At 46.1% G+C, this 16,907-nt stretch overlaps 1 long non-coding RNA gene across 2 annotated transcripts in view; it reads left to right on the plus strand.

Moving 5' to 3' along the window:
• Positions 1-16,907, plus strand: part of LOC144737510 (uncharacterized) — an 81,340-nt gene that overhangs the window by 39,945 nt on the left and 24,488 nt on the right. For both annotated transcript variants that reach the window (XR_013589010.1, XR_013589009.1), the window contains exons 5-8: positions 187-253; positions 6,390-10,497; positions 10,868-10,934; positions 13,322-15,868. This is a non-coding gene — a long non-coding RNA (uncharacterized LOC144737510). The remainder of the gene's footprint in view (positions 1-186; positions 254-6,389; positions 10,498-10,867; positions 10,935-13,321; positions 15,869-16,907) is intronic.

Consider the following 16,907-nt stretch of genomic DNA (forward strand, 5'->3'; position numbering starts at 1 on the left):
GAGTAGCAGCGAGCATGGAAGCGATGTCCAGGTAGTAACTTTACAACGCGGGGCCTTGCCTCCTGCCCTCGCCTGATCGCATTTGCTTCAATTCTCTTGCTTAAGATAATTTGTCTTGACCTGGCTCACTACTTTGTAACTTTGTTTTACTTTAAATATTGACACAGTTTTTTTATATTTTACCAGGCCAAGCCCGCTTTAGCTGCTCTACCGCTCTTGTTTTCAGAAGCGACCTGCCCACAACAACAACAAGGTGAGGCTTGTCAACAGCGTGGCGGTGTTCACTCTAGACGCGTGGCGGTGCTCACTCTCTACATGTGGAGGGGAAACCGGGGGATCGGGAAGGAAATCCACGCAACCACGGGGAGAGAGAGACACGCAGCCTCGGCGATGTTAATTGTACCTCAATGAATTACTTGGTAGAGTGAGGAAGCATTAATACTGAGCAGGTGAAGGTGGCCAGGTGTGGGTCTAGACACACCACCACCTGTGAACCATGCCAGTGTGTGACAGTGGTGAAGCCAGTGGGGGTGGGGTGGCACATGCCCCCCAACGATCCGATCGAAATCCCAAATTTCGATTGGATCATTGGGGTTTAATAGTAACTAGCGTCACTACCCGGCTTCGCCCGGGACTTGGATTCTTGTCTTGAATTCATTTAATATTCCCTTATTTCACTGAAATATTTTTTTATTATTGAAAGAATGAAAAAAGCCAAAACAAATCAATTTACCTAAATCGGATATTTTCACTCAATTCAACCTTGACCCACTTTTACGTAAACTCGATTTGGCCACTCGGTAAGGGAATGACAAGGTGAGCTGAAAATAGTCGCGTTCACTTAGAAATTCCAGACAGTAAATGCTGTGAAAATTTCATGATGCCAGAGCTCAGCGTTGTAGAGGTGTTGCTGCTTCAAACAAACAGATGTAAATTCTGCTTTATATTTAAGACTAGCAGTCGCCGCCCGCTTCGCGGGCGGTGTGCATATACTTGGTTGGTGGGGAGTTGAAAGTGGCTGGACACAATATACATATTTTGGTGATCGTTTTATGTTTATTTTTGTGAGGTTATATTATTTTAATGAGACGCTCAATCGACGGTATTCAAGAATACAACTTATTCAAATATAGAATGCAACTTATTCAAATATATCTGGCGATACACGATATTCTTCGTGTACACTCCGTCTTCCTCCTCGTCGTCAGGTCCCTCAATAAGCGCCTTGATGTTGGATCTTGCCGTGACTCGCGATAGTGCCACGTAAAGTTGGCCGTGCGAGAAGCATGGCGTTGGTAGATATAATCCCAGGTTGTGAACAGTTTGCCCTTGCGCCTTGTTGATGGTCATCGCGAAGGCTGGGACAATGGGGAACTGTTTGCGCCGAAGTCGAAATGGGAAGTCCTTCATGTCCAATTCGCGGCGGATATGGTTGTTCTCAAGCAGTGAGTCCAAGACCAAGTGTGGGTACTCGGAAAGCTGCAGGGGGTCGTCAAAGTCCGACAGAGCGATCCCACCTGCCGTGAGGAACTCGTGGAGGCTGTGAAGAGTCTTGAACTTTACCATTTCTTTTATTTTCTTTGATGCTGCTAATCCTGCATAATGCACGGGTATAAGTAGTACTAATCACATACCTGCATTTCCCATATCCCCTCCCTTTGATGCTGCTAATCCTGCATAATGCACGGGCATAAGTAGTACTAATCACATACCTGCATTTCCTATATCCCCTCCCTTTGATGCTGCTAATCATGCATAATGCACGGGCATAAGTAGTACAAATCACATACCTGCATTTCCCATAAATATGCTAAATTCCTCTTGATATGCACATTTTATTGTGAAGTCGCCATTTCCCCCCCTTCCAACCCAGCTTATATATATGCTCCAAGCACGTGTGCTGTTTCATTCAGACGCTGTCGCCTCGACAGATCTGGTTTTCACCTGAGGACGGCTGCTTGCGTTGTGGCCGAAACGTCGTGAGAATTATTTTATTATGTTTAAATTTTTTTATTGTATTACTTCCCTTCTACGTGACTTTACTGAAAGAACCAAGAAGATTTACCATTTCTTCTTTGTTGGTCAGCTGGCGGTACTGGTACTCGTAATCCCGAGCCAATTCGTCGTAGAATTTATCCCAGAGAGCCTTCGTATCTGCTGGCATGGAATACAGCAGTATCGTAGCGAAGAGTTGACGAAGCTGGTACTGCATCTGAAAGAGCGAGGCTTCTTCCAGACACGCAACCCATTCGGAGGATGCCCCTGCATCCTCCGTCTTTATGTACACACACACAGACAGATGCGCTATGGGGCCACCTATTTTTTTCTTATATTAAAATGTATTTTGTTGGTGTGTTTACGTTTACGTATTCCCATTGTGGGTGTTGTACGCATGCATCAGATTTTTGGGTTCCTCACATATGGTATCAGAGGTGTGGGTCACTCCATTTCTCAATCGAACAATAACGGGGATCGTTTAAGTTATGGCAGCTTGCAGATAGAAACATTGCATGATCGTATATTAATAATGACAAAATTTGTACCCCAGTGGAGGGCATCCCCCACCCGGCGCTTCTTACCGGTACTGTGAGACTTACAAATCCAGACCTCTCCTCCTCCTGAAGCGTTCACAATACCCTGTGGTAGTACCATAATCATCTCAATAAAGCGATCACTTTCCAATGCCAATTTTGATCCCGGGAGTTACCCGGGTGGTGTCACACTGTACTCATTGTTTTAGCATGTCGCAAATTCCGATATGGCTTGTGCAACGGCCAGAGAGTGACAGCGGCGGGGGGCGGGCTGCAACCTTTTTAGACAGTGTATTACATTTCAAAGTGCATGGGATTGGCACTCCAAAACATGAAAAATGTACAGTAATGCCAACTGCATCCGTGGCAAACATGATACGCGGACACATGCTGCATATTATGCAACACATGCCCTTACCAGCAGCAGCATGCCGTCCATGGAGACGTGATGAACGTCAATACATAATAATGGTTATAAGCCGGATAGTACCCATTGTACCCATGAATCAGTCAACTCGGTTGCCCCATGGGGGTATTGACCCATGGGCGAAACTATAGGGGGCGCTACGCAACTGGCCGTGGTCCCGGCAGGTGAAGCTGGCAGCTCAGTCCGCTAAGACTCACTGTATAGCGACCCCTGCCTACTCGTAAGGTAAAGTTGTTTGGTGACTCCACTAATCGCAACACGCAGCACCCATTTTTTACATAAATAAACGTAATATTAGCGTAAATACCATTCGCACACTTGCATACACACCACACTCACACAGCACAGGGTCTGCGCCCACAGTGCACTGCAGCACTGCGGCGCAGACCTTGCCAAACATATGATATCGCTCTCTTTCAGGCGTGTTAATTATTTATTTTTATCGAATCAAAGTGAGCTGTGGCTTTTTGCCGGCTGTTTTATTTTCATCGAATCAGAGCGAGCTGTTTGGACGGGTCCGTAAATAAATTAACGTCCAGATACGCACGCAGACGACCAAACCACCGTAGTTGTTTAAGATAGCAGTTGTACCCGTTCTTTGCACGGATATGTATTGAACTCCAGGGGCGGTTTCTTCATTAGGGCGATTGGGCGACGCACCACCAATGTCATTCAACCACAGAGTCACGCTAGCCGTCACTGTCAGCCTCTGGATATAGTCCAATCAGCGTCATGTCACGTTCTGTGGAGTACCGCCTCTTTTTGGGCGATTTCACTCCGGCTGAGAATCGCCCCGAGTGGCCCCATAGACTTACATTCAAAGATGTTTTTTTTGAACGGGGGCACTGCAATGCATTCTCTATTGCTTCCGGGAGGACATGCACTAACGTGCTTACGTCATCATACGTGCTAACGTCATCATACGTAAGCACGTTTCATCCAACAATATAATTTATCGCCACCTAGTGGAATCTTTAATAAAATAAACTTGAGTGGTTTGTTTTAATAGTGAGTATATAAACAAATAAGATGTATTGTAAGAGTCACTTTATTTTTCATTAATATTAAAGAAGTGAAGTTGCCTTTACATGCTTAAGCTGTTAATTTATTCATTGCATGGGTGGACCTTATCCTTATCAATCATCCAGACATTTGCCCCCCCTGAGAGATTTTGCAGGAGCCGCCACTGTTGAACTCCGAGAAGCCAATGGCCTCATCGGCCAGGAGCGAAACGCCACCTAAAATCTCCCGGCACGCTGTTAACAGCTCTATGCATTGCAGAGCGCTTAACTCAGGTGTGTTGCGGGTTGATGCCACACACTTCATGGTCATTCCCCCCCCCCCAAAATACAAAAGTCTATTATTATGCTTTTTACATTGTGTATAGTATGGAACCTACCCACATGCCAAATTTCAAGTGTGTTGCATGTTGGGAACTATGCTAAACATTTCGAAAAGACACACGTATCCACACATTTCCATTTTATATATAGACTAGCATAAGTACCCGGCGTTGCCCGGGTGAAAAATATATTTCTTAATAACCTTACATATATACACAGATTTCATTGTTATGTAATGTTTGAAAGTTTTCAGAAGATTTTAAATGTATTTTCCCCCCGGGCAACGCTGGGTATATCGAGTTTATACCACAAAGTCGTCGCTTGACACGGGTGGGGTGTCGAGGCCTAGTACCGTGCAGAGCCTCCGGCCTCGCCTAGATTGCCCAATCGGCTGAGGCTGGGTACTGGGGCCGTTACCCCCCCCCCCGCGCTACAATAATACTGTCTAATCGCTATGAAAAATATATTTCTTAATAACCTTACATATATACACAGATGGGCTGCTACCCCTGCCCCCCCCCCCCCCAGCCACGATCTCCTCGGCCGCTGTGCAGTAATATGTACGGCCTATAGTGTGGTGGGGTGTCGAGGCCTAGTACCGTGCAGAGCCTCCGGCCTCGCCTAGATTGCCCACCCGACTGAGGCTGGGTACCGGGGCCGTTACCCCCCTCCCCCCCGCGCTACAATAATACTGTCTAATCGCTATAATTTTATTATCCACCGACCCTATAACAGTAATTACACACATTGTGGTGGGGGGGGGAGTGAAGAGGACGTGAAACTTTGATGAATTTACCTCAGAGTCGCGTGGTGGGTGTCGAGGCCTAGTAGCGTGCAGAGCCTCCGGCCTCGCCTAAATTGCCCACCCGGCTGAGGCTGGGTACGGGTGCCGTCCCCCCCCCCCCCCCGCGCTACAATAATACTGTCTAATTGCTATAATTTTATTATCTACCGACCCTATAATAGTAATTGCACACATTGAGGTGGGGGGGGGAGTGAAGAGGACGTGAAACTTTGATGAACTTACCTCAGAGTCGCGTGTTAATGCGTTCGCATATTTTTTACGGGAATAAAAAATGGCGTCCACCCCGCAGCGAATGCGTCGCTACCCGTTGCCAGGGGCAACCGCCGTCCAATGAAACTGCGTATGGTCCGGCGACACACAGACAGACAGACAGATTTGCGATTTTATATATATATAGATAAATCGGCATTTTGCGACCCCCACTGCCACCGTGTGGCATATTACGTGCCAGGGACTCTAAGAGAGGACAACGGTCTGAGTCCATAATTGGCAATAAGTAACGGCAAAGCAGTTGCAAGCGACTCAGAATTGTGCGCAGTTGCGTATACAGTACACGACTTCCCTGAAGGCAAACACCTTCAGCGAGCGCCATGCCGATCACACGCTTCGAATAAAAAGCATGGGATAAGTCCTTGCTTAATAACAACTCCTTACATACTAACAACTCCTATCATTTTTCATTGCTGGAGGGGTTGCCCCCCCTACTTGAAAATCCTGGCTCTGCCTATGAGTGTGGGACAGTGTCAAGTTTGTATTTGCAGTAACGTCTATTAACTCTATTGAGCATGGAGGTTATATCAAAATTGTAGTTTGTTTTTATTTTCCTCTGGAACTCCTTGTACGAATGGAGTCAGGAAGTTATCACAGCACACATGCAGCTGATGTTGGAACTGTTCATCCCAGCATTCAAGGACATCTGTGCCTGGCTTCACACCTCTAAGTTGCGATTGAACATTAATTTATGCATTTCTGCATAACACAAATAACACAAATAGTATTATTCTCAACACCATAGGCTATTCCTTTTGGAGCCAGACAGCCGAAATTGTGTGCTCGGAGTTTTGGGTTAACATTAATTTTGAAGATACGAGGGCTTCCAGGCATGTTTGTGACCATTTGCCCTCTCATTGTGTGCCATAACAGCCTGTGTGAGGAATTTGGGACACTTTTTCACTATATCATGAATATATGAATAAGTATATACACGTGTGACTATATATATGCATTCCTCTGTGCATCAATACTGACGTGTAGATGGTGTTGATATTTTTTTCTGTCTGCAGCTGTCACTTCCTCTGCAGAATTTGTCTGATGGAGCAAAGGCACTCGGCACGGCTCGGTGCAAAAAGGCAACAATGCGACCAGCGTGCATACAGCACGGATCGTACTGGAAATTTGACACGGCACCAGAGAACTCGCACAGGAGAGAAACGCTTCAAGTGCAGTGTGTGTGGGAAGGCATTTGCATATTCATCTCTTCTTGTAATACACCAGAGAACACACACGGGAGAGAAACCCTTCAAGTGCAGTGTGTGTGGGAAGGCATTTGCAGAGTCATCTACTCTTGTAGAACACCAGAGAACACACACGGGAGAGAAACCTTTCAAGTGCAGTGTGTGTGGGAAGGCATTTGCACATTCAGATTCTCTTGTAGCACACCAGAGAATGCACACAGGAGAGAAACCCTTCAAGTGCAGTGTGTGTGGGAAGGCATTTGTACGTTCATCTCCTCTTGCAATACACCAGAGAACACACACAGGAGAGAAACCCTTCAAGTGCAGTGTGTGTGGGAAGGCGTTTGCACAGTCATCTGCTCTTGTACAACACCAGAGAACACACACAGGAGAGAAACCCTTCAGGTGCAGTGTGTGCGGGAAGACGTTTTCACAGTCATCAAATCTTCAAAGACACCAGAGAACACACAAGGAGTGGAGTCTGAAATCCGCTTGTGAAAGTCAAAGTGCCGCAATGAGCCCATCCCTCATGAAACAAGAACCGGAAGAAAATCCCAGCTTGGACACTTTTAAAGGTATCGAGGTGAAATATGAAGAGGTGAAGGTGAAATATGAAGAAGTGATGGTGAAAAGTGAAGAAGTGAAGGTAAAATGTGAAGATGAAGAGTCAACTCAAAAATCGGACCTTCACATCGATGGAGGCAACGTGAAGCAGGAGGATAATTCTCACTGCGAGGCAGAGCAAGGCAACTCCCAGCAGTTGGTGGAAGTGGAGGTGTGGGTGGACTTCCTCTGAGACAATACAAAGTCAAATGGAGACCCGGTAGATGTGTAAGTCTGAGACAATGTCGCTCCAATAGACGCACCTTTGTCACAGGCCTTCAATTACAAGAATGTGAAGTTGAACTCAATTTCTAGGTGCAACCTGCAGGGTAAGAGCGGCCAGTCTTTGTGGACCTGTGGGTTGCGTAGATCTCTAACCAGGAGTGATAGCCAATAAGCTCCCAAGCTTTGGCTATGTTATCATAATTGCATTTTTATTGTGCTTGCTTAATCGCCTCGGAAATTCGGAGTTTTTTTTATCGTATCTCGTCTCAAACACTTGAAGAGCATCCCCAAGTAGCAGCTGCCCCTGTGTGGCACAAGGAGGTGGCCCTGCACCGGTGGCCCTGCACCGTTGGCCCTGCACCGGTGGCCCTGCACCGGTGGCCCTGCACCGGTGGCCCTGCACCGGCCTGCATGTGGACAAGAGCCTGTCAGTAGCGGGCAATGGTTGATGTGGCATCTTGGTTGTGGAGTTTGTTGGTAATGTTTAGAATTTCATCAATTTTGACCCAGACGCCAGCATGCAATGGCCTACTCGTTTTGAATGACACAATAGTATGTTGTACATATACTGGTAAGCAGACGGTGTGTATTTTTTTAAATGGCTTCTTGTTAATTCGATGTAACCTGATGCAGCATATTTCAGTGCAGTAATTAAATTTGGTTAAAATGACTCAATAATTTAGAATTAATACTTATATGATTTTGTCTATAAGGGTCAAACATTGAATAAGTGATGTTAGATTTGAAGTTTTCGTGGCTGCAGGTATCCATACTCTTTGGTTCTTTCGGTAAAGTCACGTAGGTATAAAATAAAAATAAATTAAATCACAACGTCTTGGGCTCAACACAAGCGTCCGTCATCAGGTGGGACAACCACAGCAAGAAGCATCTGCTGAAGTGGGCAAAAGAGGTGCTATTGTCTTCCTAAGATGCGTAAAGAAGGCTCTTCATTTCGGCCCACACACAAAGCTCACTTTTCACACAGCTCACACAGCTCACTCACACACAGCTGACTTTCTCACAGCTCACTCATACACAGCTCACTCACACTGACTCATACTGACTCACTCTCACAAACAGCTCACACAGCTCACTCACACTGATTCACACTGACTCACACTCTCACAGCTCATTCTCTCACACAGCGCACTCTCACAGTTCACTCTCACACCCAGCTCACAGCTCGCTCACACTGACTCACACAGCTCACACACAGCTCACTCACACAGCTCACTCACATACACAGCTCACTGGCACAACTCACAAACAGCTCACACAGCTCGCTCACACACAGCTCGCTCACACACAGCTTGCTCACACAGCTCCCTCACACACAGCTCACTCACACTGACACACACGCAGCTCACACTGACACAGCTTACAGCTCACTCACACAGCTCACTCACACAGCTCACTCGCACTGATTCACACTCATGCAGCTCGCACACAGCTCATTCTCTCACAAATCGCACACACAAAGCTCACACACAGCTCACTCACACACAGCTCACTCTCACAGCTCACTCTCACATACAGCTCACTCAAACAGCTCACACTCACTCGTACTGACTCACTCTCACACACAGCTCACTCACACTGACTCACACACAGCTCACTCGCACACAGCTCACTCGCACACAGCTCACTCGCACACAGCTCACTCGCGCACAGCTCACTCGCAAACACAGCTCACTCACACTGACTCACACACAGCTCACACTGAATCACGCACTCTCACACGCAGCTCACACACAGCTCATTCTTTCACACACACAGCTCGCTCTCAAACACAACTCACACACAGCTCACTGTCACACAGCTCGCTCACACACATACACAGCTCACTCACACTGACTCGCACACACACAGCTCACACACGCAGCTCACACAGCTCATTCCCTCACACACACAGCTCGCACACACACAGCTCACTCTCACGCACAGCTCACTCACACAGCTCACTCTCACATACAGCTCATACACACCGCTCACTCACACTGACACACACAGCTCACACTGACTCGCACACACAGCTCACTCACACACACAGCTCACTCACACTGACACACACTCGCACGCAGCTCACACACAGCTCATTCTCTCTTACACACAGATCACTCACACACAGCTCACTCTCACACACAGCTCACTCACACACAGCTCACTGACACTGACTCACACACACAGCTCACTCGCACTGACACACACTTACACGCAGCTCACACAGCTCATTCTCTCTTACACACAGCTCACTCACACACAGCTCACTCTCACACACAGCTCACACACAGCTCACTCACACATAGCTCACTCACACACAGCTCACTCACACACACAGCTCACTCACACACACAGCTCACTCTCACACAGCTCACTCTCACACACAGCTCACTCACACACACAGCTCACTCACACAGCTCAATCACACACACAGCTCACTCTCACACAGCTCATTCACACACACAGCTCACTCACACACAGCTCACTCACACACAGCTCACTCACACACACAGCTCACTCACACAGAGCTCACTCTCACACACAGCTCACTCACACACACAGCTCACTCACACAGCTCAATCACACACACAGCTCACTCTCACACAGCTCATTCACACACACAGCTCACTCACACACACAGCTCACTCACACAGAGCTCACTCTCACACACAGCTCACTCTCACACACAGCTCACTCACACTGATTCACACACACTCACACGCAGCTCACACACAGTTCATTCTCTCACACACACCTCACTCCCACACACAGCTCACTCACACACTGCTCACTCTCACAAAGCTCACTCATACACAGCTCACTCACACTGACTCTCACACACAGCTCACTCACACTGACTCACGCACATACATTAACATAATATATTCGTGAAAGCCGTCGCGAGTTTATTGCGACGAGTTTGGCACCAGCGCCCCACCCCTCCTACGTATGGGCCGGGCTCATTAACATAATTCATTTAAGTTAACAGAGCCGCTCATTGTGGGAGGGGAGTGTATCGTACCCAGCAAGTGACGTCATGTCACCACCTGCTGCGTGACGTCACGCGGTAACAGGAAGTTTCCGCTCCGCCCGTCCACTGAAATCCGAGGTGAGAAATTCTCATCGCGGTTGTGGTTCTTGTGGTGGTGGTGGTTGTGGTGGTGGTTGTGGTTGTGGTGATGGTTGTGGTGATGGTTGTGGTGGTGGTTGTGGTGGTGGTTGTGGTGGTGGTTGTGGTGGTGGTTGTGGTTGTTTACCGAGGTAGAGCCTCGCTCTCGTAGGGATGTCAATTGAGTAGCAGCGAGCATGGAAGCGATGTCCAGGTTGGAATATTACAACGCGGGGCCTTGCCTCTTGCCCTCGCCTGATCGCATTTGCTTCAATTCTCTCGCTTAAATTGAATTTGTCTTGACCTGGCTCACTACTTTGTAACTTTGTTTTACTTTAAATATTGACACAGTTTTTTTATATTTTACCAGGCCAAGCCCGCTTTAGCTGCTCTACCGCTCTTGTTTTCAGAAGCGACCTGCCCACAACAACAACAAGGTGAGGCTTGTCATCAGCGTGGCGGTGTTCACTCTGCATGTGGAGTGGGGACAACAGGAGGATCCGGAGGGAAATCCACGCGACCACGGGGATAGAGAGAGACACGCAAACTCCAAATATACAGCAGGCTTCAGGGTCGGAGAGGTTGTTAACATTTCACCACGGGGAGATAAGAGAGACACGCAACCTCGGCTATGTTGATTGATCCTCAATGAATTACTTGGTGGAGTAAGGAAGCATTAATACTGACCGGAAGAAAGGTGGCCAGGCATGTGTCTGGACACACCACCACCTGTTAACCATGCCAGTGTGTGACAGCGTCAAGTGTCTTCTTGGTTCTTTCGGTAAAGTCACGTAGAAGGGAAGTAATAAAATAATAAAAATAAAACATAATAAAACAATTCTCACGACGTTTCGGCTACAACGCAAGCAGCCGTCTTCAGGTGAAGAATGAGACACTACCAAGCTAGGAGCTTATATATAAACTGGGTTGGAGGTGGAAGAGCGCCTTAACAGAAGGAATGTGCATATGAAGAGGAATTTAGCATATTCATGGAAAATGCGTAGGAGGTGGGAGGGGGGGTTTCAAAGTCATTATCAAGAAGGATCCTGTTGAGGAGCCTTTCAAGACCATCACCTTACCCTACATTGCTGGGGTCACTAAAAAGATCTCCAAAATCCTGATTAAACACAAGATCCAGGTCCGATTCAACACAGTACATAAAATCCGTGATCTGGTACCGTCTGTAAAAGATGTGGTTCCAGACATACAGTACCCTGGTGTCTACAAACTAAGTTGCCTCTGTGGTAGCAGTTACATTGGGGAAACTAAACGACATGTCTCGGACCGCATCCGTGAACATAAAGCTGACCTGAAACACGGTAGGACAAACACCTCAGCCGTGGCAGATCACTGTTACAACTCAGTGGGCTCACATGACATTGACTTCTCCAAGACAGAGGTTGTCTGCAAGCCATCTGGCTATCATGAGAGATTCGTTCATGAGGCGATCCACATATACAAACACAGAGACAATTTTAACCGAGAAGATGGATTCTGGCTTAGCAATCACTGGAAGGACTTAATAAACCATTTCGATACACATTAGGGTGGGTAGAATAATACATAGTGTTATGTTGAAATGTATAAGGTATAGGGTGGTTTATAGCAATACAGTATATAATTTAACGTTGGGTTTATCTATGGCAGTATATAGTACGGTATATGCTCGTGTGATGTAAGAGAATAAAGTTCAGATGGAAGCATATATAATTTTTACGACGTAGAATTGTAATGTATTACTTGCTGTTAGTAACTCAGCTTATTGTAGAGTATAGTAAGTATACTGATGGTGCTATGCAGTTTATACTTGAGTTTTTTATGTAGTTCATACTTTAGTTTTCTACGTGGTTGTTTAGTAACTGCAGCTACATTTCATTAACATTCCTTTCCTTTGTTAATGCTACTCCCTGCACCCCCCCTTGGTGCTGTTGATCCTGCATAATGCATAGGCATAATGACTTTGAAACCCCCCCTCCCACCTCCTACGCATTTTCCATGAATATGCTGAATTCCTCTTCATATGCACATTCCTTCTGTTAAGGCGCTCTTCCACCTCCAACTCAGTTTATATATAAGCTCCTAGCTTGGTAGTGTCTCATTCTTCACCTGAAGACGGCTGCTTGCGTTGTAGCCGAAACGTCGTGAGAATTGTTTTATTATGTTTTATTTTGATTATTTTATTACTTCCCTTCTACGTGACTTTACCGAAAGAACCAAGAAGATGAATCCCTGCAGTCACGAAAGCTTTAAAGCGTCAAGTGTGTGTTTGCAGTAAAGTCTATTAACTCTTGAACACGGAGGTTATATCAAAATAATAGTTTGTTTTTATTTTCCTCTGGAACTCTTTGTAAGAATTGAAACAGTCAGGAAGTTAACACAGCACACACATGCAGCTGAAGTCAGATCTGTTCATCCCAGCATGCAAGGACATCGTGAGCCTGGTTGGCTTCACACCTCTAAGTTGTGATTGGACATTAATTTATGCATTTCTGCATAACACTATTAGTTTTATTTTCAACACCTTTTGCTATGTCAGTGGAATTTAGCTTTTAGAAATGTTTATTTTGTAGCCAGACAGCCAAAATTGTGTGCTTGGAGTTTTGGGTTAACATTCATTTTGAAGATACGAGGGCTTCCAGGCATGTTTGTGACCATTTGCCTTCTTATTGTGTGCCATTACAGCCCGTGTGATGAATTTGGGACACTTTTTCACTATATCATGAATATATGAATAGGTATAGACGTTTGACTGTGTATATATGCATTCCTCTGTGCATCGATACTGACGTGTAGATGGTGTTGATATCTTTTTTTCTGTCTGCAGCTGTCACTTCTTCTGCATAATTAATCTAATGGAGCAAAGGCACTCTGCGCGGCTCGGTGCATACAGCACGGATCGTACTGGAAATTTGACACGGCACCAGAGAACTCGCACAAGAGAGAAACCCTTCAAGTGCAGTGTGTGTGGGGAGGCATTTTCACATCCATCTGCTCTTAAAAAGCACCAGAGAACACACACAGGAGAGAAACCCTTCAAATGCAGTGTGTGTGGGAAGGCATTTTCACATCTATCTGCTCTTCAAAAACACCAGAGAACACACACAGGAGAGAAACCCTTCAAGTGCAGTGTGTGTGGGAAGGCATTTGCACGTTCATGTCCTCTTGTAATACACCAGAGAACACACACGGGAGAGAAACCCTTCAAGTGCAGTGTGTGTGAGAAGGCATTTGCACGTTCATGTTCTCTTGTAATACACCAGAGAACACACACGGGAGAGAAACCCTTCAAGTGCAGTGTGTGTAGGAAGGCGTTTGCACAGTCATCTACTCTTGCAATGCACCAGAGAACACACACGGGAGAGAAACCCTTCAAGTGCAGTGTGTGTGCGAAGGCATTTGCACATTCAATTTCTCTTGTAGCACACCAGAGAACGCACACAGGCGAGAAACCCTTCAAATGCAGTGTGTGTGGGAAGGCGTTTGCACAGTCATCTACTCTTGTAGAACACCAGAGAACACACACGGGAGAGAAACCTCTCAAGTGCCGTGTGTGTGGGAAGGCGTTTGCACGGTCATCTACTCTTGGAAAACACCAGATAACACACACGGCAGAGAAACCCTTCAAGTGCAGTGTGTGTGGGAAGGGGTTTGCACGTTCATCTACTCTTGTAGACCACCAGAGAACACACACAGGAGAGAAACCCTTCAAGTGCAGTGTTTGTGGGAGGGCGTTTGCACTTTCATCTCCTCTTGTAGCACACCAGAGAACACACACGGGAGAGAAACCCTTCAAATGCAGTGTTTGTGGGAAAGCGTTTGCACAGTCATCTACTCTTGGAATACACCAGAGAACGCACACAGGACAGAAACCCTTCAAATGCCGTGTGTGTGGGAAGGCGTTTGCACAGTCATCTACTCTTGTAGAACACCAGAGAACACACACGGGAGAGAAACCTCTCAAGTGCAGTGTGTGTGGGAAGGCGTTTGCACGTTCATCTCGTCTTGTAGCACACCAGAGAACACACACGGGAGAGAACCCCTTCAGGTGCACTCCTTGCAGGAAGACGTTTGCACTTGCATCAAATCTTCATGCACACCAGAGAACACACAAGCATCAGAAGATCCAGAAGGAGTGGAGTCTGAAATTAGCTTGTGAAAGTCAAAGTGCCGCAATGAGCCCATCCCTCATTAAACAAGAACCGGAAGAAAATCCCAGCTTGGACACTTTTAAAGGTATCAAGGTGAAATATGAAGAGTTGAAGGTGAAATCTGAAGAAGTGTTGGTCAAGAGCGAAGAAGTGAAGGTAAAATGTGAAGATGAAGATTTAACTCCAAAATCAGACCTTCACATCGATAGAGGCAACATGAAGCAGGAGGAGAATTCTGACTGTGAGGCAGAGCGAGGCAACTCCCAGCAGTTTGTGGAAGTTGAGGTGTGGGTGGACTTCCTCTGTAACAATACAAAGTCAAATGTAGACCCGGTAGATGTGTAGCTTGAGATTATGTCGCTCCAATAGACGCACCTTTGTCACAGGCCTTTAATGACAAGAATGTGAAGTTGAACGCACAATCCCTAGGTTCAACCTGCAGGGTAAGAGCGGCCAGTCTTTGTGGACCTGTGGGTTGCGTATATCTCTAACCAGGAGTGAGAGCCAATAAGCTCCCAAGCATTCGCTATGTAATCATAATTGCATTTACATGGTGCTTGCTTAATCGCCTCAGCAACTTGGAGTTTTGTATCGTATCTCGTCTCAAACACTCGAAGAGCATCCCCAAGTAGCAGCTGCCCCTGTGTGGCACAAGGAGGTGGCCCTGCACCGGCCTGCATGTGGACAAGAGCCTGTCAGTAGGGGGCGATGGTTGATGTGGCATCTTAGTTGTGGAGTTTGTAGGTAATGTTTTAGAATTTGATAAATTTTGACCCAGACGCCAGCATGCAATGGCCTCGTTTTCAATTACACAATATTATGTTGTACATACACTGTTAAGCAGACGGTGCGTATTTTTTTAAATAACTTATTGTTAATACGATGTAACCTGATTCAGCATAATTAGGTGCAGTAATTAAATTTTGTTAAAATGACTCAATAATTTAGAATTAATACTTGTCTGATTGTGTGTGTACATGTAGCATTTTGTCTAAGGGTCAAACATTGATTAAGTGATGTTAGGACAAAGTGTGTGTTTTGGAAGTAACCTGGATAGTTCACTCTGGTGAGACCCGTTGTTTTTGTGATACAGGTCAAAGGGTACTTTTGTGTTTTCAGGAAGCATCTCCCTTTGGAGCAACTCATTGTCTTTGAAATAGGGAGCTCATTCGGATCATTCATCAGTTACAAGGCATACCACTCAAAAGTTACACGAATAGGAGGTACATTCTCTACAACACAAATTATAATTTTGTATTACATGTTGATGTAGATTTTGTCCAACTAGGACTAGAAATTCTCCTTGCTGATTAACGTTTGAATGTTCACAACCATGGGTTGAAGCAAGCCCCTCACAACCTTTTACGGCCTTGGGCCAGGAAAGTCATGAAAAAAACTGCGCACGAACGACGCATCCACGCAAGCTCCCGATGGTCCGTTTTGAAGTTTGAAAATGAAACAACGTTGAATTGTATTATGTTTTGAATTAGATAATTGATTTCTTCATTAAAAGCTTATATCATTTTACATCTGGTAGACTTAATCGAAAATGACATTTCGTGTAAATTTCCTCTCGTCGTTAAGTAGATGGCCTTGCCGGGGATTTGGTTCAATGCGGACTTTCACCTTGTTGGGATCGCGGGATCGAGATAAGGCGACACAGAGCTGGCTGTGCGAGAAGACCGCCGTCCGTAGATCGATTCCAACGTGATCGAACGTCTGTCCCTGCGCCTCCGTCGTTCATACAGGGGGTGCGTAGGTTTGCAGCGCCCCCTGCATGAAAACGACGGAAAGTGCAGCGTTCGTCACAGATAGATGAAGTTATGCGCTTATATAAGAGTATAGCCAGTGGGTTTCAAAGTACCTTCGTCTTACAGCAATCAATTTCGCGTGAGCCCAACGCATTAAAACAATGCTCAGCTGAGCGGGGCAAGCCACGGTGTGGGGGGGGGCACCTTATATATGTCACGTGCCGTAGCTCACGTGACTTCTGCCGCGAAAATGTCTGGATGTTTTAATCTGATGACGACTGCTTGTGTTGTGATCGAAACGTCGCGATTTATTTTATTATTTTATTTTTTCTACGTACGTGACTTTACCGAAAGAACCAAAGAGTATGAAAGACGTCTTGTCTGCTGATCTTGTTCATATCTGTGTACATCGATATCCCACATTGCTTACATGTACACGCCACACTGAAATTAATATAAACTAGAACGACTTCCGGGGATGGGCAAAGATCGAGAAAACTCTTTCCATGGA

Source organism: Lampetra planeri, chromosome 71, assembly GCF_965212315.1.
Source record: "Lampetra planeri chromosome 71, kcLamPlan1.2.h2, whole genome shotgun sequence".
NCBI lineage: Eukaryota > Metazoa > Chordata > Hyperoartia > Petromyzontiformes > Petromyzontidae > Lampetra > Lampetra planeri.